Below are 24,758 nucleotides of genomic sequence, written 5' to 3'. Positions count from 1 at the left end.
AGTCCTCTCTTTATTTAACATTTTGATAGTTTATCACAGATTGTTTTGGCATTTTTAAAAAAAAATTGCATTAAAATAGGATCATCTTGCTGCATGAGTTTTTTGGCACACCCCAAAACGTTGTGCCCAAGGCAAGTGCCTTGTTTCCTCACCCTAGTCCCAGCACCGCAACACACGCTAGGCACTAACAGGATCTAGCCTCCCCTCCTCCATCCCACACTTTCTTTCGTTTTTTTTTCCTAAGACAGTGTCTTACTCTGTTGCCCAGGCTGGAGTGCAATGGATCTCGTCTCACGGCAACCTCCGCCTCCCAGGTTCAAGTGATTCTCCCACCTCAGCCTCCCGAGTAGCTGGGATTACAGGCACCCACCATCATGCCTGGCTAATTTTTGTATTTTTCATAGAGACAGGGTTTCACCATGTTGGCCAGGCTGGTCTCAAACTCCTGACCTCAGATGATCCGCCTGCCTTGGCATCCCAATGTGCTGGGATTACAGGCGTGAACCACCGCACCCCACCCTACATTTTCAAGATTCACCTTTCCAGGGCAGTGGAGGAAGACAGGGCTTGTTACAGATCTGTTCCTCACTCTGTGGGCACTGTTCCTTTTCCTCTACTGTGATTTATCTCCTAACCGTCTTGCCTGGCCCTGTCTCAGGCCTCCTTTGCCCATCACTGCCTGGACTTCACCATCAATTCCAGTGCACATGACTGCATATGACTGACTTGTACTTCAGATCCTCGGGGTGGAGATCAGGCAGGCAGTGGGTGACTATAGTAAATAATTGCTGTGCTAGCAGGGAACAGCTTTAGTTGCAAGCTTCTAGTCCTCTCCTAGATCTTATTAGCCAACAGCTCCCTCCTTGTAAACCAAAAATAAAACTCCAAGCCCTTCAACTGACAGATGGACCCTCCTCAGCCAATACCATTCTAAAGTTAACCTGAAACACGAGTTCAGGCCATGATGGGAAGTGGGGGTTGGACACGCCTCATGATACCCTCCTCCCTTTGGAATTCAGGCACAGTTGACCAGCACTGATATTAAAACAGAGACATTACGGCTGATAGAACAGACTCTTTCAGTCTGATAAGAAACATTTGCAGTCTATTCTTTCTGAAGCTTGCCGCCTGGAGGCTTCATCTGCATAATAACAACCTTGGTCTCCACAATCCCTTGTCTTAACCCAGACACCACTCCTTTCTATTGATGCCAGGTCTTCCGATGAACATTCAACCAATTGCCAATCAGAAAAATATTTCAATGGGCCAGACATGATGACTCACACCTGTAATCCCAGCACTTTGGGAGGCCAAGACTGGTGGATCACTTGAGGTCAGTTTGAGACCAGCCTGGCCAACATGATGAAACCCCGTCTCTACTAAAAATATAAAAATTAGCCAGGTGTGGTGGTGGGTGTCTGTAATCCCAGTTACTCGGGAGGCTGAGGGAGGAGAATTGCTTGAGCCCAGGAGGCAGAGGTTGCAGTGAGCCAAGATTGCACCACTGCACTCCAGCCTGAGTGGACAGAGCAAGACTCCCTCTCAAAAATAAATAAATGAGTAGAAAATCTTTTAATGTACCTATGACCTGGAAGCAATCCCCACTTATGTCTCCCTGAAATGTGTAAAACCAAGCCGTAGCTTGACCACCCTAGGTACATGTTCTCAGAACCTCCTGGGGCCGTGTTACAGGCCATTGGTCCCTCATACTTGTCTCAGGATAAATCCCTTTAAATGTTTTACAGAGTGTGGCTCTTTTCATCAACATCCTAATAACATAAGACAATATTAAGGAACACTTCACTCCTATCTTTTTTTTCCGGGACCTCAAGCCCCATCTCAAGGCCTATGCAGATAATTCCAAAGGTTCTTTCTCTTTTCCATAATGCATAATTGAACACCTCTTTATCTAAATTTCTTCCTCTGGGTCATGCTCATGGGCCATATGCCTCTCTTAGTCAAGCAGGCCCATTAAAAAGGTCTCTCCAGGCTGTGTGTGGTGGCTCACATCTATAATCCCCGCATTTTGGGAGACCAAAGTAGGCAGATCACTTGAGCCCAGGAGTTCAAGACCAGCTTGGGCATCATGGCGAACCCCGCCTCTACAAAAAAAATTATAAAAATTACCTGGGCATGGTGGCACATACCTGTAGTCCCAACTACTTGGTAGGCTGAGGGGGGAGGATCACCTGAGCCCAGGAGGTCAAGGCTACAGTGAGCCATGATTCCACCACTATATTCTAGCCTGGGTGGTAGATGAGATCCTGTTTCAAAAAAAAAAAAAAGGTCTCTCTCCAAATATAGGAGACCCTCTTTCTGTGGAATTTTGCCACAAAGCCAACTGTCAGCAACTGCTGCAGTTTAATGCAAACCCTTTTCTCCCTCCCTATCACGTACAGGATTTAGTCACCTGTGCACAGGTCCTAAGGTCACCAGTTGTAAGAGCTGTGTCTTTTTCATCTTCATCCTCAGACCTGAGAGCTGGGCCTGGCACAGAGAAATTGCTGGGTGAAGATGCTCAAAGCCGCCACATCCATCATTGCTAGGTGTGGGTCAGTGGGGTGGCCTAGAGGATGGTAATGGAGTGGGAGATTATGGACAGGCACACAGCTATGATGTGGCTCATTCTGAGTTGTTTGGTTCCAGAGCCCCAAAGGCCTTCCAGGAAGAATCTAGTTCTACTCCATCCTGCCTGAGTATGCTGGTGCCCCAGACCCCCCATTAACCACCACACTGAGACTCCTCCCCAGAAGATGCTCCCGATTCCACAGCACAAAACCAAAGCCCCTGAGTTTGCTGAGGTGGGGAGAGAAGCAAGAAGAGCCTGGGTTGGAATCTATAAACCAAAAATAAAATCCTAAGCACCATAACCAACTAAAAGGACCCCCTGTGGGCCAAGAGGACCCCTGAGAAACCTGAAAAACTGAATTCCTGGCTGTGATGGGACAAGCCTTGTTATATATTCCCTCCCTTTTGGAGGTTAAGCACAGCTGACCAGCATTAACATTAAAATAGAGAGCCATCCTAAGACTGACAAAACAGACTCTTTGTGGCAATAAGATACCAAATTCCAACCTGACTCTGGTATAGCATCACATGACAGATAGCAGACCCTGAAGGAAATCAAAATATTTTGCCACAAAATTTGTTCCTTTGACATCTTTTGAAATGGCCCTCAAAGCTATCTTCTGTTGAGGAAACGTGCATCTGTAGAAAATCTCCATGAACGCAGCCATGGCTTTTCTTTCTAGGTCTTTCCTGGATCTAAGAGAGATGACCTAAGAGTCTGACACCTTTTAAGATCTGAAAAGAGACATTTGCCATCTATTCTCTCTGAAGGCTGCTACCTGGAAGCTTCATCTACATCACAAGAACCTCGCCTCCACATGCCCCCTTATCTTAACTCAGGCATTTTTTTCCCATCGATTTCAAGTCTTCAGACAAAGCTTAACTCTTTCAACCAATTGCCAATCAGAAAATCTTTAAATCATGGGCATGGTGGCACACACCTGTAATCCCAGCTACTCGGGAGGCTGAGAATGACTTGAACCCAGGAGGCAGAGATTGCAGTGAGCCAAGATTGCACCACTGCACTCCAGCCTGGGCAACAGTGCGAGACTCTGTCTCAAAAAAAAGAAAAAAGAAAAAAAAACCTTGAATCCACCTATGACCTGTAAACACCATCCCCCTAACTCCCCCTCACTTTCAAGATGTCCCACCTTTCCAGCTGAACCAATGTATACCTTATATGTACTGATTTATGTCTTTACTGTAACTTCTGTCTCCCTAAAATTTATAAAACCAAACTAACCCAGCCGCCTGGGGCACACTTTCTCAGGACCTCTAGAGACTGTTCTCCAGGCCATGGTCACTCATGCTGGCTCAGAATAAACCTCTTTAAATATTTTACAGAATTTGATTTTTCTACTGACAAATCCTTGCGCCCTGGCCAGGCTTGGTGACTTAAGCTTATAATGCCAGCACTCTAGGAGACTGAGGTGGGAGAATCACTTGAGGTCAGGATTTTCCAGCCTGGGCAACATAGTGAGACCCCTGTCTCTATTAAAAAAAAAAAAAAAAGGAAAAATTAGCCAGGCATGGTGGTGTGCACCTGTAATCCCAGCTACTCAGGAGGCTGAGGAAGGAAGATTGCTTGAGCCTGTACAGTTCTTGTATCGGTTCGAACCCCAAGAGTGCACCAACAGACAACACGAGGCGGTGTGGAGCAACATGCCGTTTTAATGAGCAGACGCACTGGGTGCTGGCAGGTTGAGGCCTAAAATGGCGTCCGCCCCAAGTGAGGACGGGGCAAAGGTTTTATAGTCTTCTGTAAACGGGAAGTGCCCTAGTCTGACGTAATTGCTACGTTGTACCCGGATGGCCTCTTTCTCGATCTTCAGGGGTCCGTGTCTTCCAGCCGGGGTAGGTGTCTTCTGTCCAGCTCCCTTCCTGCTTCTGCTATCTTGCTGACACACGCTGCTGATGCAAGTGGCCTTGCGCCTTGGGCCTGGGCCTGAGAAGGGAGGAGTTACTCATCTCCTTAAGCTTTCAGGCCCCGGGGAGAATCTTACAGAGCCCAGGAGCTTGAGACTGCAGTGAGTTGTAATGGTGTCACTGCACTCCAGGCTGGGCAACAGACTGGGGCCCTGTTTTTTGTTTTGTTTTGTTTTGTTTTAAAAAGAAAAAGAAAAGAAAAGAAAAATCCGTGCTCCCTTGCAGCACAACCCTGTGTGTTAGACAGTCTCTCCAGGCCTCAGTTTCTTCCTCCCTGGAGTAGGATCATAAATAATACTATCTCCAGTGGTTACTGTTATGAGGGTTAAATTAGATATGACATGCAAGGCACTTAGAAGAGTGCCTGGCACATGATAAGCATTCAGTGGACATCAGCCACTCTCATTTCCTCGTGGCCTGTGGGGCATTTATCTTTCAGGGTAGAGAAGGCAGACATAGTGGCGGATTGTCTTAGTGTGTCTGAGACACTGGGCTGAGGATGCTCTGTGATTCACTCTTGGTTGATTGGGTGTTTTCATTCCCGGTAGCATTAATGGAATTGGAGGCCCCTGGAAAAAGATCTCTTTGCTCCAAAGAAGGAGAAACTTTACATGCAAGTTACCTTTAAGGCCTGAGCAATGGGAGTCAAGTGTACACAAACATCGCTGGAAACAGATCCATGGCTTCAGAGGCAAACCCCAAGCTCTCTCCCCCGAGGCCGGGTCTGGAGTGGAGTGTGTTGAAGTGATAGTAATATAAAGAGGCAGAAAGACTGCCTGCTTCAGGGTTTGCATTAAACTTGGGCTTTGGTGCATTTTTTTTTTTTTTTTTTCCAGGAAGAAGGCTTTGTGGGGCTACTGGGGTCACGAAGGCCTTTTCAAAGCATGCATCACACCTATGGGGAAGAGCCCTGTCCCCCAAGGAAGGGCCTAAGATGCATGCAGAATCCTTCACAGTAGGAAGGGAAGAAGCAACGTTCCCTGTCTAGCCTCCAGGTCAGTAAGAATTCCTTCTTGCAACAACCAATGACGAGCTTAAGCCCTGAAGCCCAGCTCTGGCTGTTAGATCCTCTCTACTTTCCATCCCCAGACCTACCTTCCTGTACCCCTTCCTTTACTGGCTTGAAAGAACCTATCAGGGTCCAGAGCCTCCACATGGGCCCCCCAGTGAACTGCTGGGACTCAGCCAGCCAGCATCATCATCACCTCCCAGGCAGCAAACAAGACCCCAAGATGCAGTCTGACATAAGCTCTACAAAACTCCAGAGCCAGCTGGCCTTACCTACTTCAGAACCAAATGCCAGGAAACTCTGGCTGGCCCGCCAAGTCCCCAGGACTGAAGGGATGGAGGACTTGCTGACATGTGCCTTCGTGCTTCATTGCTCTGCTCTCCACCTCCCTTTCCCTGCCTGCGTGCTACACTGTGTCTCGGCATAGCTGGCTGGATCTACACAATGCTCAGCACTAGGCTGGACAAACCAGCTCCAAAGGACCAGTGCTTTCCTACAGGGCCAGGTCTCCAAAGGCTGCTCGGAATGTGCTATGTGGTCCTGGATCCAAGTGCCAGGAGCTGGATGAGAGGGCCTGTGACCCACTCCTCATCAGAAAGGAAAGAGGGCTCTACTCTTCCAACCAAAGGCCACAGTTCATTTCTTTCTTCTTTTCTCTTTTGGAGACAGTATCTGGCTCTGTCACCCAGGCTAGAGTGCAGCAGCACAATCTCGGTTCACTGCAGCCTCCATCTCCCAGGTTCAAGTGATCTTTCCACCTCAGCCTCCTAAGTAGCTGGGACCACAGCTGTGCACCACCATGCCTGGCTCATTTTTGCCTTTTTTTTTTTTTTTGAGACAGAGTCTCACTCCATCGCCAGACTGGAGTGCAGTGGTGCAATCTCAGCTCACTGCAACCTCTGCCTCCTAGGTTCAAGTGATTCTCCTGCCTCAGCCTTCCGAGTAGCTGGGAATACAGGCGCCCGCCACCACGCCCGGCTAATTTTTTTGTATTTTTAGTAGAAATGGGGTTTCACCATGTTGGCCAGGATGGTCTCGATCTCTTGACCTCGTGGTCCACCCGCCTCGGCCTCCCAAAGTGCAGGGATTACAGGCACAAGCCACTGTGCCCGGCCGGTTTTTTTTTTTTTTTTTTTTTGTAGAGCTAAGGTTTCACCATGTTGCCTAGGCTGGTCTCGAACTCCTGGGCTCAAGTGATCTGCCCACCTCAGTCTCCCAAAGTGCTGGGTTTACAGGCATGAGCCACCGCACCTAGCCCCACAGTTCATCTCTTAGTGAAAACCATTCCAATCTACCAAGGCTGCATTTTGCTTTTCTCCTCCCTTCTTCAAGAAGGGTGTGCCAGCACATCTTCTGTAACCCAAATATATCTGGACCACCTCAGGCTTCCATCGGCATCATAGTCAGTCAGTGTCACTATGGCAACTGCGAGCAATGGAGAAGACCCGTCTCAACAGGAGTCCCTGGGGAGACACCCAAAGATTCCAGGCTTTTCTACAGCAAAATGTGTTAACAGTCATTCCTCTGTCTCTCTCATCCTGCCACGATCTTCTCCTGAGTCCCCACACTCCGAGACAGCCTTAAGTCTCTTTTTTATCTTCTCTCTACACCAAGTTTGTCCAACTCGTGGCCCGTGGACCACATGCAGCCCAGGACGGCTTTGAATGCAGCCCAACACAAATTCGTAAACTTTCTTAAAACATGATGTGATTTGGCCAGGCTGGGCGCAGTGGTTCGCCCCTGTAATCTCAGTATTTTGGGAGGCCAAGGTGGGTGGATCACTTGAGGTCAGGAGTTTGAGACCAGCCTGGCCAAAATGGCAAAACCCCATCTTTACTATAAATACAAAAATTAGCTGGGCGTGGTGGTGTGTGCCTATAATCCCAGCTACTCGGGAGGCTGAGGCAGGAGAATTGCTTGAACCCAGGAGGAGGAGGTTGCAGTGAGCTGAGATCATGCCTCTGCACTCCAGTCTAGGAAACAGACTGAGACTCCGTCTCAAAAAAAAAAAAAATTTATGAGATTTATTTGTGATTATTTTTAAGCTCATCAGCTATTGTTAGTGCTCGTGTATTTTATGTGTGGCCCAGGACAATTCTTCTTCCAATGTGGTCCAGGGAAGCCCAAAGATTGGACATCCCTGCTGTATGCACACTCTCAAACCACCCCCACCCGCTGGTCAGAGAGCAGGGTCTGCTTCCATTCTTTCCTTCACTTGAAAAATTCCTTTAAAATCTCTCTACTGCAGGCCCTTCTGCAGCTAATCCTAATCCCCATACAAAAGGCTCATGAACCCCTCAAGAGCAGACACCCAATTTTCCAGCTCCCCACCCTGTGACTCCGCGCCCGTGTGAATGATCTCGTCTGTCTTTACCTCTGTCACCTGTCAATGTGCAAGCACATGTTTTCTAATGATGCAAACACCTCAACTCTGGAATCTTACTGAAGGTCAAACATTTACTCAGCCGTTAAAACTCTCTGTGCTAGAGTCATTTACATTTGTATTTGCAAGGAAAATATAGTGCGCCTGGTAGACAGCATTTAATGGCTTTTTTCCATTAACTCAAGTGGACAAAAACGAAGTACCACAGCCAAATCCAACAAATCCTGGTGGTCCTTCTCTGTCCACCAAAAGAAACACCTGCACCATCGCCATGCCCTCCCCCACCCCCCAAATTCAGGCCCCATCTCATTTTGTAGAGTTTTTGTGAGCACCAGCCTCAGTGAGGAGGGGGCGCCCCAGGCCTGAAAGTTTCCATGACCTGGATCCTCAGCTAAAGTCCCACGTTCCTGTGAATCCCAACAGTGCTGAGGTCAATGCAGGATGAAGGCAGGAGATGTACTTCAACACCGACTGCCAGGAAGGTCTTTTCCATTTGGCAGTGATCAGACGTCAGCCAGACCATCTCCGGGGATGAGCTGTAAGTGAAGGTGAGTCTTTCCACATGTCTCCCATGAAAATTGAAAATGATTCTCTAATGCACTCCAGAATCTCTCCAAAACATTTTTATTGTTTCAAAAAGGGAAAGGAAAATGTAAGCCCAGTTGAACATCATGGGGTTTCTAATCCAAATGGACAAAGCAGGAGGACAATTCAGGCCTGATATTAAGTCAAAGAGAGAGCCCAGTGGGCAACAGGTAGGGCTGTGAGTCCAGTGGACATTGCCTGAGCACAATTTGATGAGGGGGATGGCATGCTGTACCCATGGGAATGCCAAACCTTTCCACTGTTTGACGAGGGGATAGAGGCTGGTGAACTCCTGAGAGATCATTCGAAATAATTTTCCCAGTACTTACTAAGGGATTTTGCATTTGAGGTACAAGAAGGCTTGGGGGAAGAAAATGAATTGCAATTTTCCTACCAGGACTAGAATTGCCCGGAGGAGTAGCTGACCATATTCCCCTATTCACCGCTCCAAAATATAGCCCGTCCCATAGAGATTGGCAATTCCACTGTTAAAGATTCTTTCCTTTGGATTAAACTTTTTTTTTTTTGAGATGGAGTCTCACGCTGTTACCCAGGCTGGAGTGCAGCAGCATGATCTTGGCTCACTGCAGCCTCTGCCTCCCGAGTTCAAGAGATTCTCGTGCCTCAGCCTCCCTAGTAGCTGGGACTACAGGCGTGTGCCACCACACCCCACTAATTTTTTGTTTTATTTTGTTGTTGTTGTGGGGTTTTTTTTGTTTTTCGTTTTTTGGTTTTTTGGGACAGAGTCTCGCTGTCTCCCAGGCTGGAGTGCAGTGGCCTGATCTCGGCTCACTGCAAGCTCTGCCTCCTGGGTTCACGCCATTCTCCTGCCTCAGCCTCCCGAGTATCTGGGACTACAGGCGCCTGCCACCACGCCTGGCTAATTTTTTGTATTTTTAGTAGAGACGGGGTTTCACCGTGTTAGCCAGGATGGTCTCAATCTCCTGACCTCATGATCCACCCGCCTCGGCCTCCCAAAATGCTGGGATTACAGGTGTGAGCCACCGCACCCGGCCTGTTTTTGTTTTTTTTTTGAGATGGAGTCTCGCTCTGTCACCCAGGTTGGAGGACAGTGGTGCAATCTCAGCTCACCACAACCTCTGCCTCCCCTGTTCAAGTGACTCTCCTGCCTCAGCCTCCTGAGTAACTGGAACTACAAGCGTGTGCCACCACGCCCAGCTAATTTTTTGTATTTTTAGTAGAGACAGGGTTTCACCGTGTTAGCCAGGCTGGTCTTGAACTCCTGGCCTCAAGTGATCTGCCCAGCTCGGCCTCCCAAATTGCTGGGATTACAGGCATGAGCCACTGCACCTGGCCTAAACATTGTTAACAAACATGGGCAGAGAACACATTTCTTCCAAATCCCCCAAAGATGAAGAGCTACATTTTATTTCCAGGCTGTTCTGGTGCTTCTACAGGAGAATGTGGGGTACACAGTTTTGGGATGAGTCAGGTAATTCTTTTTATTTCTAACTATAAAACTGATATATGCTTTACTGAATATTTGTGGATGAAATAATGTGATGTCTTGGATTCACTTTAAAAGAATGTAGAAGATAGGTGAGTAGGTGGGGATACAGACGAAATGAGACTGGCTATGAGCTGATCATCGTTGGGGCTGGGTAACCGGCGCATGGCAGTTATTATTTCCATGCTGTGTCTTTGTATAGAGTTGACATTTTCCACAACAGAAAGCAGAATATTTGGTTACTTTCCCAGTTCACCATCTTTCTATACTGACCAGTGAGAGACATGAAAGTCAAGCCTCAGTACAAGCGTTTTCCATCCCAGACAAGTAGATTCCACAGAGCTCTGTGATTAGGGCAGGAAACCAGCTCCCGCTTCCTCCATTTTGGGGACTGGAAAATGCTATTTATCCTCATTGCAAAGATCAAAGTGTGAACTCCTGTCCCTACCACAACCCCCAGGACGCATATGAACAGCTCCAGTTGGCAGCTGTAGCTACCATTAGCTTGAAATCTGTTGAAACAGAAAAGTTTTATTGAGGAGGAAAAGCAAATTCCAACCCTGAGTTCCAAGTACCCTTTGCTTGGATGAAGAGGAGCAAAAGAGCATTAGTGAGCCTGAAGCTGCACCTCGGCCCCATCACACCACCCAGACTGAGAAACAAACGGGACAGGGCACTGTCAAACATGCTCATGGGAGGCGGCTTGTGTGCACACGACCAGACTTCCTGGCAAATCCCAGGGCCCGCATCTGCCAAAAGCCACTGGGTAGTCAGTCGTGGTGGTATTCATCAAACTCTGCGATGCAAAAGTCATCCCAGTGATCACCTCATCCCCACCTCACCTCCAGATCACACCAAACCTACCTAAAGCCATCTTAGATGTGTAGCCATCTCTCTCCCCTTAAGATCCAAAAGGAGTCAACTTTCTTCATTCTTCTTTACATTTGTTTCTTTAGAGACAGAGTCTCACTCTGTCGCCCAGGCTAGAGTGCAGTGGCACCATCATAGCTCACTGCAGCCTCAAACTCTAACCCTTCAGCCCTCCAATCTTGGAGCACTCAAGTGATCCTCTTGCCTCAGTCTCCTGAATAGCTAAGATGACAGGCAGGCACCACCACGCCCTGCTAAATTTTTTAATTATTACTTTTTGTAGAGACGGTCTTACCATGTTGCCCCAGCTGGTCTTAAACTCCTGGCCTCAAGGGATGCACCTGCCTCAGTCTCCCAAAGCTCTGGGATTACAGGCTCAAGCCACTGTGCCCGGCCTCATTCGTTACTCTCAGTAAGCTGTCCTGATACGAAGTTCTCCATAACTGACCTACGTGCTTTTTAGTATGGACAGAAATAGAAAACGCATTTCTAGAGCTTGCATTTCAATGTTTTAATGAAAGTTGCCACAAATAGTGGCCCTCACTGGCCCTAACCACCTGTTTATTAGTTTCTTATTGCTGCCATAGCAAGTTACTCCAAACTCGGTGGCTTAAAGGAGCACACATTTGTGATCTCGCAGTCCTGTAGGTCGGAATGCTGTTTGGGCTTGCCTGGCCTCTCTGCGTAGGGTTCGCCAATGCCAAAAGCGAGGTGTTGGCCAGCCTGGGTTCTTAACTGGAGACTCTGGGAAGAAGCCGCCTCTGTGCTCACTCAGGTTGCTGGCAGACTTCAGCTCCTTGCCAGCGTAGGGCTGGGGTCCCATCTCCTTGCTGGTGGTCAGCTGGCAGGGGGTGGGTGGGGGACTCTCAGCTCCTTAAGACCATCTGCCTGCCTTGTCACATTGCCAGGTGGGCTGAATTTGGCTCAACTCCCGTGGAAGACACTGGTGTATGGGAGGCCACAGACTGAGCCAGGCCCATTCCCTGCCCTCAAGCAGCTAAAAGAGATGAAGAGAGCCATGGATGGAGGCGGCACCCACAAACTCCGATTTTTTAAAGCACAAGTTTCCTCTTTCCACAAGTCAACTTAATTTAAAGCACATGCCCTCATTCCCTTTCTCTCTGGTTGTTCTGAAGATTTTTTGAGGGCTTACCAGATGCAAGCTCTGGGAACTGGGGCATAGCTGGTCCCAATCATTATCTGTCTGTGACGAAATCAGCCGAGAGAGTTCCGCTCCCACCCTGTCATCAGTCCCCATGGGTTCCAATGGCAGCATTCTTGGTTCCTCTCCAGGAACCTCTTTTGAGTTTGTATCAGTTTGAACCATAGCATGAGATAGTTTACAAGGAAGTGATCCCCCAAACGAGCAGGGGTGTGAGACAGAGAAGGGAAGGAAGAGCCAGCAGAGAGAGTGTTATTCAGCAAGTTACCTGTGGCCAGCTGAGCATAATCTCTTCCGGGAACTCTGGAAAACACTGCAGAGCATGTGTGCATCTCAGAGTTATCCCACATGAAGAGTGAGAGAGCTGGGGTATTTATATACCAACTCCCACCGGTCATTAGATTAGGGCCGTTGTTCCATCAATTTCCCAACAGTTTGGCCTGCCACATGCTTGGGCAGGGCCGGCCCTGGCAACTAGAGAAACCTCTCTGGCAGACAGACCTGGGTTCTGGCAGCTGATGTCAAGCCAGCCAGCAAGGAGAAATCACAGCCCCAGGGCCACGGGGGCTGGTGGGACCTCCTGCCTCTACTACAAGGCCTGACTCTGTGTCCCTGAGTCCCTCTGTGCTACCATGGGAGATGGAAACTCTGTGAGGCTAAGGCCTTTTCTACCCAGACTCATCCAGTAGCTGGGTTGCCTCGAGACTCTGTTCACCTCTCCAAACCCTGCCCAGGAAGCAAGACTCCAGAGCTCGCTACTCAGATCCAACAAAGTTGTCTGGGAATCAGTGGTTTCCCAACCCACTGCCCCCAGGTTTAGGTCTATGGGGCATGTACAGGGAACCTTCTCAAGGACCCAGCAGCATCTGCACTCCTATCCTCTTCAACTCACCCCCTGCCCTCCTCCTAGCCAGCCCAAGGATGTGAAGACATGTTCTTTCTTTTCTCTTCTTTTTCTTTTCTTTCTTTCTTTTTTTTTTTTTTTTTTTTTGAGATGGGGTCTCACCCTATTGCCCCGGCCGGAGTGCACTGGCACAATCTCAGCTCACTACAACCTCCGCCTCCCGGGTTCAAGCAATTCTCCATCCTCAGCCTCCCCAGTAACTGGGATTACAGGTGTATGCCACCATGCCCGGTTAATTTTTGTGTTTTTAGTGGAGACAGGGTTTCACCATGTTGGCCAGGCTGGTCTTGAACTCCTGACCTCAAGTGATCCGCCTGCCTCGGCCTCTCAAAGTGCTGGGATTACAGGTGTGAGCCACTGCACCAGGCCCGACATCCTCTTTCAAGGCACACAGTCACCTAAAGCTATATGGAGTCACTTTGGCAGCTCCAAGGCCAGGGAAGAGAAGCCTTTGTCCATGGTATAAATTCCTTGCTCCCTTCTCTTGCAACAATGAGCCTCGCAAGAATGCACCGAGTGAACGGGAAAGACTGCAGTGCAGAAGGACATATGGGGAAACCTTCAAATGGTCATCTCATCACCCAGATGTGCACCCAAGTAATCGGAATCCAAGGGGAATCTAGAACGCCATCAAGTGCCGTCACAAAGTCCTTCCACAGGAGAGAGAAAGAAATTCCCACCGGAGGCAAGCAAAGAGGGCTGCTTGAAGGAGGCAGGGGCATGTAACCTGGCCTCAGGGGATGAGTAAAATCTCAGCTGGTGGAGAAGGAATGGGACCCGAGGCATGAAGCATCCGGGTAGCCTGGGTCGGCCTCATCTCCCCAGCCTGGGATGGGGGAAGGGAGAAGGGAGATCTATACCCTAGAACCTCAACCAAGGAGGTTGGACTTCCCCAGAATGAGGGCAGGAAGAAAGCTGTGGAATATTTTGGAGGAAGGAGTGACATGATGAGATGCCGCAGGCCAGTGGGGAATCATGCAGAGACACATGTGGAAACCGCCTTTGTCTCAAGACTCCGGCTACAGGGCTGTGTGTGTGGAGGAGGGGGGAAGAGAAGAGGGAGGAGACGGGGAAGAAAGAAGTGAGAGAGGTTGGGTGGTGCAGAAAGAGGAGAGATGGAGCAGGAAGGGGGAGAAAGAACAGATGTGGGGAGACAGTGGAGTTTGCGCCCGCCCAGCTCGCAGAGGCCCCCATTTGCGGGTGTGAAAACCCATCCTGAACTTCTCTGGCCCAGGAAGTCTGGAGAGCCCCAGGTGCCTTGCTTGTGAGTGGCTTTTGTGAAAAGAAGAAAAGAGAATGGGAGGAAAAGTTGGATTCAGGTCTGATTTTTCTAAACAAATTCACCAGCTGAGGCAGGACTGACAGCCCCAGGATGCCCTCAAGCAGAGAAATTGTCAGAGAAGAAGGTGAGAGGAGGTGATAATTGCTGGGAGAATGAAAGCTGAAGCCACCCCAGCAAGTCTCTTGGCTTCTCCAAGCCCAGTCAGCATCAGAGAAAATAGAGGTCTGAGTTTTCTGGTTGTTCACACTCAGAAACTAAAGCCAGAAAAGTTCTAAACATCTGGCTTTTACAGCACAAAACCCCCAACGCACGTGCTGGGATCGTATTTAGTAATGTTATGGCTCCATCTACAGCCCGAGGAAGGATAATCACTGCTAGATTTCGCCATGAGCAAGAATCCGGCCTTTGAGCGGCGCAGACTCATTGCAATTAACGCTAATAAAGCTCGTTCCTGTATCTGTGCTGTTTATTCAACACAGACTTGGAACCACACTGGAAGTTATTTATTTCAGACTGTGTCTACAACAGCAGCTGTTCAGAATATACTAGCATCCTTTTAGCCAAAATTGGTTTGGAATTCTATTTTAAACCACTGTTTGTTATGAATTGAGTTAAATTTTTTTTAACACATTTTCCCTATTTTAACAATGGAAAAAATAAAAGCCCTTAAAATACTAAGATTGCATTTTCTTTCATTCATTCAACAGCTAATTAGCACCTACTATGTGTCTGGCTCTGTGTTAAGTGCAATAATTAAGTCAGATCTGAATGCATCCTATTATTTACTCATCAGAGGGTATTTTTGCTACTTGTCCTTTATGTCTGGAACATTTCCACAGGAATAGTGAGAGAGGAAGAACCAAGACAACCCGTGAATATAGTGTTTGGGACAAGTTAGAAACAAAAGGAACATAGAATCTTTTCATGACAAAGTGGAAGCTAGAAGTCAGTCCCATAAAGGCCAGTAAGATTTTTATCCTGTTCTATTATTTTTTTCCTACTCAGAAGTGGAATTAGTTTTTTCCTACTTAAAAAGTTACCAGCTGAGTTCAGGTGTGGTAATCCCAGCATTTTTGGAGATCAAGGTGGGCAGATTGCTTGCACCCAGTAGTTCAAGACCATGCTGGGCAACATCGGGAGAGCCCCATCTCTACAAAAATACCAAAATTAGCCATGTGTGGTGGCACACACCTGTAGTCCCAACTACTTGGGAGGCTGAGGTGGGCAGATCGCTTGAGCCTGGGAGGTTGAGGCTGCAGTGAGCCAAGATCACACCACTGCACCAACAGCCTGGGTGCAGTGGCTCATGCCTGTAATCCCAACACTTTGGGAGGTTTGGGTGGGAGGATCCCTTTAGTCCAGGAGTTTGAGATCAGCCCAGGCAACATAGTAAGACCCTGTCTCTACCAAAAAATATTCTTAAATAGCTGGGTGCGGCGGCACATGCCTGTAGTCCCAGCTGTTTGGGAGGCTGAGGCAGAAGGATTGCTTGAGCCCAGGAGTTCAAGATTGTAGTGAGCTATGATCACACCACTGCACTCCAGCCTGGGCAACAGAGCAAGACCCTGTTGCTGAAAATAAATAAATAATATTTGCTTTGTTCAGAAAACTTGGAAAACAAGACAAAAAGGAATTTAAAAATCTCAGTTATAATCCTATCAACCAAAGATGACCACTGTTAACTTCACATGGTACTATAATTTTCATTAACCCATAGGAGAGGAACTTTCTTTCATGTCACTGCATATTCCTCTATATGATTTTGAATGGCTACAGAGTATTCTTTCATATAAGCATACCATAATTTATTTATGCCACACATGATTACTGACTTTTAAACGATAAGGTTTGTACTGACGACATTTCTTAGGATACGCTCTTAGCTCTGGAACTTCTGGATCAAAGAGGGCATGTACCTTCAAGGCGTCTGAGACATATATCAAGTTGCCATCCAGGGTCAACCTCCTAGAATTTAACATCACATCTGAAACCAAAATCTAACTTCAGGAGCCCAGAGCATTCACTGTTCCAGAAAGAGTGTGATAGTAAGTGGTGATCCTTGGTGTTCGGGGAGCTTTGCAGGGCATCCCAGCTGGAGGTAGTGAAAGTTATCAGAATGGTTTTTGATAAGTTCTTTACCTTGTAGACGATTTAGACTGGAGTGCCTCCAGGAAAGCAGGAAGCAAGACATGTTTTTAACCTGGTAAGTATTTAGTCAATAGAGCATTACCGAGGGCTCAGGAGATTCAGAAAGATAGGATTATTTTAATGTATTTTCATCACCCAAACCCCACCACTTGTCATTATTAATATCACCCCTGGCTTATTTTTCCTGTTCCCACATTCTGTCCACAGTTTGTGCCCACAGATACTTTGCCCTTTCCTCTCCTCCATGTCTTATAAGGTGAAATTGGGCTCCTCTGAGGTCCCAGAGCAGTGGTAACTACATCCAGTGGGTGTTAGAAAAAACCCTGGCCCCTCTCAGATGTGAGATGTGGTCTAAGAACTCAATACACGGACTTAGGGAAGACTTGAGCTTTTTTCTTTGGAACTGAAACATTTTCCATATGTTCATATAGAGTTGTGGCAACAACTCAAGGGATATGAAAAGCAGATTTTACAAGAGTATGATTGCACAGCAAAAGTTAGTTTTGGGTTAATTTTGGAAAGAGAAGCTTTGATTTTACTGTCCACCTAGTAGACAATGTCCCGTCAGTCACGCACAAAGGAAGAATGTCAGCAGAGAATCCCATAAAGTCAGCACCTAATGTAACTAGCATGAGTGGAAGTTGAGGCAGAGACAAGGGCTGCCCAAGGTCATGGTCATGGTAAGAGATGGGTGTAAGCTGCCTTTCTGCCTACTGGCTCAGTGATCATTTTAAAAGAGGGTGACTTAACTACAGAAGTAAAATGTGACTGCCTTAGTTGTTAGAGAGCAAGAAGACACTCAACTGCATAAGGGGAACCAGCAGCAGGGCTCCTCCTAGAGGCTGGAGTCTCTTGGGAGGAAACAATTTCCCACCATGTGTTCCCTTGCGTGCTTGGCCAGGGTGAGGCAGAACATGGAGGGTGAAATCAGACCTCAGTCTTTTCTCTGATTCCTCTTTCTGCAGGCAAACACCTCTCAGGAGAAGGAGAGTTGACTTGAAACCCAGTTTTCCTGCCCTGGCAGTAACTGCGCAGAGCCGGGGAGGGTGGACATAACCCTGGGGCCTCTCAGTTTGTATTGAATGTTCTCATCACCCTGACATCCTTGCAGTTTCCCTTTAATGAACATGTGTCATGCTGAGAGTGCAAATGACTATCTTGGGAGTTCTGTTTTTCCTACTTGTCCCCGCCTTCCATGTGTGACTGGGGCCCATGGATGTTCAATGGGACAGGGGCTAAAGTGGCCGCCAGGGGACAGAGTTGCTCACCTGCATAGCACCTTCCCTCCACCCTCCATGCTCTGATGGATGGAACTTCTCATGGGTTTTTGGTCCACTGCACTCTATTTTTTTTGTTCCAGGGTTAAAAACATGGAGAAAGCTTGAGGCAGGGAGGATCTCCTTACTGCAGATAAAAAACCCAAGGCAGAGGTAGTCAATACCTCATTCTTTAATAGCTCACAGTGGGACCCTTGAGCACACCAGACAAAACAGCAAAGATCATAATTATGCTGATAGAAGTAACTTACAGGGTCAGATGCCTCCTGTCTGTCCATCTCTTAACCATATGATCTTTTACTTTACGTGGCAATGAAATAAAATATTTTGAGGCTGGCATTTCAATCGGCCCAAGTTGCAAATACAGCTGAGCACTTCTCTAAGCCATAATTTCCCCAGCTGGAAGTGAAGGTTAATAATTTTGCCTCACCTCTCAAACCCCATCACCACTTGTTTCTCAGGGTTGTAGTGACAAGACAAGAGATATTTGCAATATTTGCAGTGTTTTTCAAACTTTTCTGATGCCAAGAAGCACCTGGGAAACTTGTCCAAATACAGACTTCCAGCCTAAATCCTGGTCTTACTGAATAAGTAATTGTAGGATGGGTCTTGTCATCTGTAGTTTTATTTACTTATTTTGACATGGAGTTCCACTCTTGTTGCCCAGGCTGGAGTGCAGTGGCGCGATCTCGGCTCACTGCAACCTCCGCCTCCCAGGTTCAAGTGATTCTCCTGCCTCAGCCTCCTGAGTAGCTGGGATTACAGGCACCCGCCACCATGCCCAGCTAATTTTTTGTATTTTTTTAGTAGAGATGGGGGTTTCATCATGTTGGCCAGGCCGGTCTCGAACTCCTGACCTCAGGTGATTCACCCGCCTCGGCCTCCCAAAGTACTGGGATTACAGGTGTAAGCCAGCGTGCCGGCTGGGCATCTATAGTTTTATAAGGCTCCCAGCCGATTCTTATGATTGGGTGATCATTGGCAAGTTTGGGAAATGTTAAGTTAATCACCATGAAATCCTTTAATGTTTCAGAAGGTGTCAAGCTCTGGACACTTAAAGGAGCATTTATTGCCATTCTTATTGTAGGCCAGGGTTGCCAGTTTAGCTAATAAAGATATAGGATGTCCATTTAAATTTGTATTTCAGATAAACAAGGAAGATTTTTATTTTTAGTATATCCCATGCAATATTTGGGATATACAAAAAATATATTTTTATCTGGTGACCCTGTCGGATGCTTTGCACTCCATTTATTTTCTTCTATGGGAGAGCTAGGAGAAAAGTATAATCCTTAGAGGAAGAAAGTGTACCATGGTAGAAGTGTGCGCCTCTTAGATTCCCCTCCATGGGCTGCTCGGCTCCTCATTCTTTTCACGTGGCCTGCTTGCCAGGAAGAGGAAGCTCGGCAGCTGGTTCATCATGCCGACAAAAAACGCTGCTGTTACTGAAGAAGACAAAGAAACCACTTTTAAAGATAAAAAGAGAGGTTTTGAAGCATTACTTCACATTCTGCTTGTTCAGATCTCATGAGACAGTGAAGCAGGTATGCCATTCATTTGCCAATGCATTTGCTGATTTCAAAATAACTTAAGTATTTCTAAGCTATACACCAGGGGTGTCCAATCTTTGGGCTTCCCTGGGCCACATTGGAAGAATTGTCTTGGGCCACACATAAAATACACTAACAGTAACAATAGTTGATAGGCTAAAAAAAAAAAAAAAAAAAGAAAGAAAGAAAGAAAAAAATCGCAAAAAAGTCTCATAATGTTTTAAGAAAGTTTACAAATTTCTTTTGGGCTGCATTCAAAGCCATCCTGGGCCACAGGTTGGACAAGCTTGCTATACACATTTTTTTCCTCTGGCAAAATTTTCCAGGCCACTCAGTCCCAGGGTGTGGATGCTGCCTCTGTCCGATGATACCTGACACCAGATCAACGGTTCTTCCCAGTATAGACAGCTCTCAGTTGGAAAGGGTTACAATCGTCCCAATTTGGAAATCCCATCATCAATTGTAAAACAGACCTCCCCAAGGTGAGAGGAGGCGGGGGAACGCAGAGCTGAATATGAAAATCTGAAGGACTGCATGGTCTAAGAATGAAATGTTTTCTAAATCAAATTAAGCTACACGGTGGAAATCAAGGAGAAAGTCCTTAAGGTGACTTTTAAATGAAAATGAAATGTCTGTTAGTAAGTTACAGAGGTGCAATGATACCAAGTGGCAGGCTTGTGTCTCATTAATTTCAAACATAGATTTTTATGTGAGGCTATTTGATTATAATTTGATTATCTGACCCTGTAATTAAAGTTTATTGCCAATTTGGAAGCTTACATGTAAAATGAACTGGTTTTCTTCAAAGCAATATAAAATCTTTTGGACTCATTGACTTCTGGTTTTGCATTTAAATGGAAAAGTCAGTTATAACGTGACAAACAGGTTGGGGTTTTGATCATTAATCCTGCTAAAGCAATATTCATAAATTCAATTCTGAATCAGTTGGAATACTTTTCTTTTATTAGTTTCTGTGTTATTAAATGAGATTGTTTCTGACTAATATATTTCTGGACTCAAACTGTAGCTCCGAGCTGTTATTCAAATCAAATAACATGCCCCTTACTTGTGCCTCGCACTAATAAATGCCAACTTGTGATACATTTGCAAGAGACTGTCAGCAATATTAAAGGAGGCAATAATGGCATGGGGGTCTCAAAGTGAGCTGATTTTTCTAACGGCTGATATTCGTCGTTTTTCTTAAACACACACACACACACACACACACCAGATATTCGAAGCTTTTAGTCTTAAACCCAAAAGTATGCTTTGATTCACATAAACATAATTCGCTGGCACTTTAATGACTAAGACATTGGAGTTAGATAACTCATAACTTTAGGATCCTCAGTGAGAGATCCTAAAGTTTGATGCTGCTCTGCCGATTTCAGAGCAGAATCAAAGTTATAATTAGAAAGAAAAGTGCTGCTTAATTTGGGAAAGGAGATGGGTCCTTCTTTTCAATATTTGGGTGGGACGGAGAGGTTACATTGCTTTTTTTTTCTTTTTTTTTTTTTTTTTTTTTTTTTTTTGAGGCAGAGTCTTGCTCTGTTGCCCAGGCTAGAATGCAGTGGTGCGATCTCGGCCCACTGCAACCCTCACCTCCCGGGTTCAAGCAGTTCTCCTGCCTCAGCCTCCCAAGTAGCTGGGATTACAGGCATGTGCCACCATGACTGGCTAATTTTTTTGTATTTTTCGTAGAGACGGGGTTTCGCCATGTTGGACAGGCTGGTCTCGAACTCCTGACCTCAAGTGATCTGCCCACCTTGGCCTCCCAAAGCACTGGGATTACAGGCATGAACCACTGCACCTGGCATGTGGCTTTTAAGTTAGAAAAACTATTCACAGATCACCTTTGGCTTCCCAGAGCAAAAAGGGGTCTCAGAGACCTTTCTCAGCCCTTTTACAGATAAAGAAACTGAGGCCCAGAGAGACATCAGCTACTCAGTTACACAGCGAGTCAGGGGCAACTCTCGAATAGGAACCCTCTCTTAACACTCCCTGTAATATTTCCCTGACACTTTTCCCACCAACCAGCCCACAACGAGCTCATAAATGTTCGTGGAAACTTCGCAGAGGCCCAGCTCCACCACTCTGCCTGTTCGACCTCCAACAAATCACCTGAACACCAGAAGCCTCCGCCCCACGGTGTGGGTCACACCTGCCCTACCTCCGTGTTCAAGAAGTCAATGAGACCTGATACCTAAACTTCAAGGGGCAGGTCGCTAATAATATCTAACTTTTTTTTTTTTTTTGAGACAGAGTCTCACTCTGTTGCCCAGGCTGGAGTGCAGTGGCATGATCTCAGCTCACTGCAACCTCCACGTCCTGGGTTCAAGCGATTCTCCTGCCTCAACCTCCCGAGTAGCTGGGATTACAGGCACCTGCCACCACACCCAGCTAATTTTTTGTATTTTTAGTAGAGATGGAGTTTCACTATGATGGCCAAGCTGGTCTCAAACTCCTGACCTCGTGATCCACCCGCCTAGGCCTCCCAAAGTGCTGGGATTACAGGCGTGAGCCAGCATGCCCGGCTAATATCTTTTAAATTTTCAAGTGCTTTATTGAGGTATGATTGGCAGACAATACACTGTGAATATTTAAGCATGACATCTTTGCTAAATAATCATAGTAGCATTGAAGTTTTCGTGTGTGGGGCAATGTTTCCCTGAATACCTATATTTGAGCCTTGGAGATTATCCTCCAGACTGAAATGTTGGTTATTGTTTGCTCTTCCTCTGTCCTGAGAGCCCACACATTTTCCAACTCTTCTCTTGATGGATTGGGGTTGAGTGTTGCTAGATTTCTGCCTTATCACACAAACAGTATGAGCAGGAATTGTCTCTCCTGCCCCAGAAAGAAATAGTTCCAACTTATTCACAAAATTCCAGTCTCCGGGTTACAAGAAAACTTTGAATCTGTCCCCTGCTCACACCTCCCGCCTTCCCACAACATCTGCCAAATACTCTCCGCACCCAGCCCTCCAGCTTGGATCCTAGGCTTGAGCGCCTCTGAGTGACCCAGGCAGGAAATGCGTCCCGGTGCTGTGTCAGCAGCTGCCAGGTGCAGGGCGCGGCCCGCGCGGATGCTGACCCCGTGGCGCCGAAGCAGGTGCTGCCCATTCTTGTTAACACCGTGAAGCAGATGCCCCTTCTGAGCATTTCCTTCAAGATGGCCGAGACCTCTCCAAGGTGATCGGCATCATCCCACCTTCTGCTCCAGCTGTCTTTCAAGGCCGATGTTACCCCTGCTTAGAAGTGATGCTGGGATTGCTGGTTCATGGCTGATCTTCCTCCATCCCTCTTGCCCTGCAAGTTTATCTTACGAACCAAGGTAAGAAGGGATTCCAGGGACAAGGCAGGGCAAAAGCTGGAGGCGGTGTGTGTGAAGGTGGAAGGGGCAGGGAGATTATGGATTTGGGATGTTGGTGAGCCTGATTCCATTTCAGCAGGATCCCCCACACCCCAGGGGTTTTTGTTGGATTTTGCCACCGGAAGGTCCGATTCCACTCCTCCCTTTGAGTAGGTAACTAAAGAGCCAGGTATGGCTGGCCCCGAGGCTGTGGTGGAAACAGGCAAGGGCAGGAGGTGAGTGGTCCCCGGTCTTCAGAGTTTGTCCGTGAAAACAAGCCACCTATCATGCATGGTACCTGCTGGCAGGCAGGTGTTGACACTGCTGTGGCTGCTAATGTTGCTGCCTGGTCAAGGGGAGACCTCAGACTCAGGCTGGCCACCTTCCCAGCCAATTGCATGTGTGGCAGGTATCGACCCCCACAGGTGGCTAAACAGGCGTGACATCTTTCATGCCAGGCCTGGAGGTTCAGAGGAGGTTATCACACGTGTTGCAAGATGATGGGTCCGTGCTGCGGCTTCTTGTTTTTCTGAGAGAACAGAGGTGACTGGGCCTCCCAGGGTCTGAGCCGGGCTGCTCACCGACACCCCCAGGGGAGCTCTTACAAACTATCAGCAGCACGCAAGCCTTTCTCTTCTATGCTGGCAGATCGCCCTTGAGTGTGGTGTCCGTGACTTTGAGGCTTAGCAAATATGTAGCCCTACACACAATTCTGTCTATATCACAGAAAACTTTATGTGACCGTATAATCTTCCTTTGGAAAAAAAGATATAACTTATGTACTATAAAATCCACCATTTTAAAGCATACTACAATCCAGTGGGTTTTAGTATATTCAGAAGGTCGTGCCACCATCACCACTAATGCCAGAATATTTTCGTCACCCTCAAAATACATCCTGCCTTTGGAATGGAGATCAGGGTCAAGGTAGACACTTCCTGTAGGCATGGGTGATGATGATAGTGGTATCGGTAGCTATTAATATCATTGAGCACTTACTGTATACCAGCCACTGTGCTGAATGCTTTACATATTTATGTATGCCTGTTCATGCAATATGAACACATATTTCACTCAGTCTTGTTACATACCAAATAGGTGAACAATGTTGGTATCCTCACTTTAGCAAGAGAACTGAGGTACAGAGATCAAGAGAGCAGACTGCATCCATGGGGTTTGATCCCAGGAGATGCATACTGACTCTATGAGTCTCTCCACTGACTTTATGGGTCTGTTCCCTGTAGAGTTTGGAAAGATTTCCCTATGCCTAGAGAGACCCATTGTAGCTGGCTTTTCTTTTTTCCAGTTCATTAGTTTATTTTTTTTATAAGATTGTGATTAAAATGTGTATAAGACTTGTCATTTTGATCTTTTTAAGTGTACAATTATGTGGCATTAAGCAGTGATATGGTCTGATCTGTGTCCCCGCCCAAATCTCATGTCAAATTGTAATCCGCAATGTTGGAGGAGGGGCCTGGTGGGAAGTTATCGGAAATTGGGGGCTGCTCTCCCCCTTGCTGTTCCTGTGATAGTGAGTGAATTCTTACACGATCTAGTTGTTTAAAAGTGTGTAGTACCTCCACCTTCATTCTCTTTCTCCTTCCCTGGCTGTGTAGGACGTGCCTGCTTCCCCTTTGCCTTCTGCCATGATTGTAAGTTTCCTGAGGCCTCCCCAGCCATGCTTCCTGTACAGCCTGTGGAACTGTGAGTCAATTAAACCTCTTTTCTTTATAAATTACCCAGTCTCAGGTAGTTCTTTATAGCAAAGCAAGAATGGACCCATACAAGCACATTTACAATTTCATGTAACTATCACCACTACCCATTTCCAGAGCTTTTTCTTTATAGCAATGTAGAATGGACTCCTACAAGCACATTTATGATTTCATGTAACTATCACCACTACCTATTTCCAGAACTTTTTCATCATTCCAAACTGAAACTCTGGACCCATTAGACACCAACCTCTCCCCCAGCCCCTGCTAACCTATTCTACTTCTCTATGAATTTGCTTATTCTACATATCTCCTGTAAGTGGTATTGTACAATATTTTTCTTTTTGGGTCTGGCTTATTTCACTTAGCATAATGTTTTCAAAGTTTGCTCATTTGTAGGATTCTCAGAATTGCATTTGTTTTTATGGCTGAAAAATGCTCAATTCCTTTTTGTGGCTGAATAATTGTATATGTGTACACCACTTTGTTTCTCCATTCATTTGTTGATGGACACTTGAATTGTTCCTACCACTTGGCTACTGTGTGTGTACAGGTACTTG

This window comes from Pongo abelii, chromosome 18, assembly GCF_028885655.2.
Source record: "Pongo abelii isolate AG06213 chromosome 18, NHGRI_mPonAbe1-v2.0_pri, whole genome shotgun sequence".
NCBI lineage: Eukaryota > Metazoa > Chordata > Mammalia > Primates > Hominidae > Pongo > Pongo abelii.
This window is presented reverse-complemented; position numbering follows the sequence as displayed.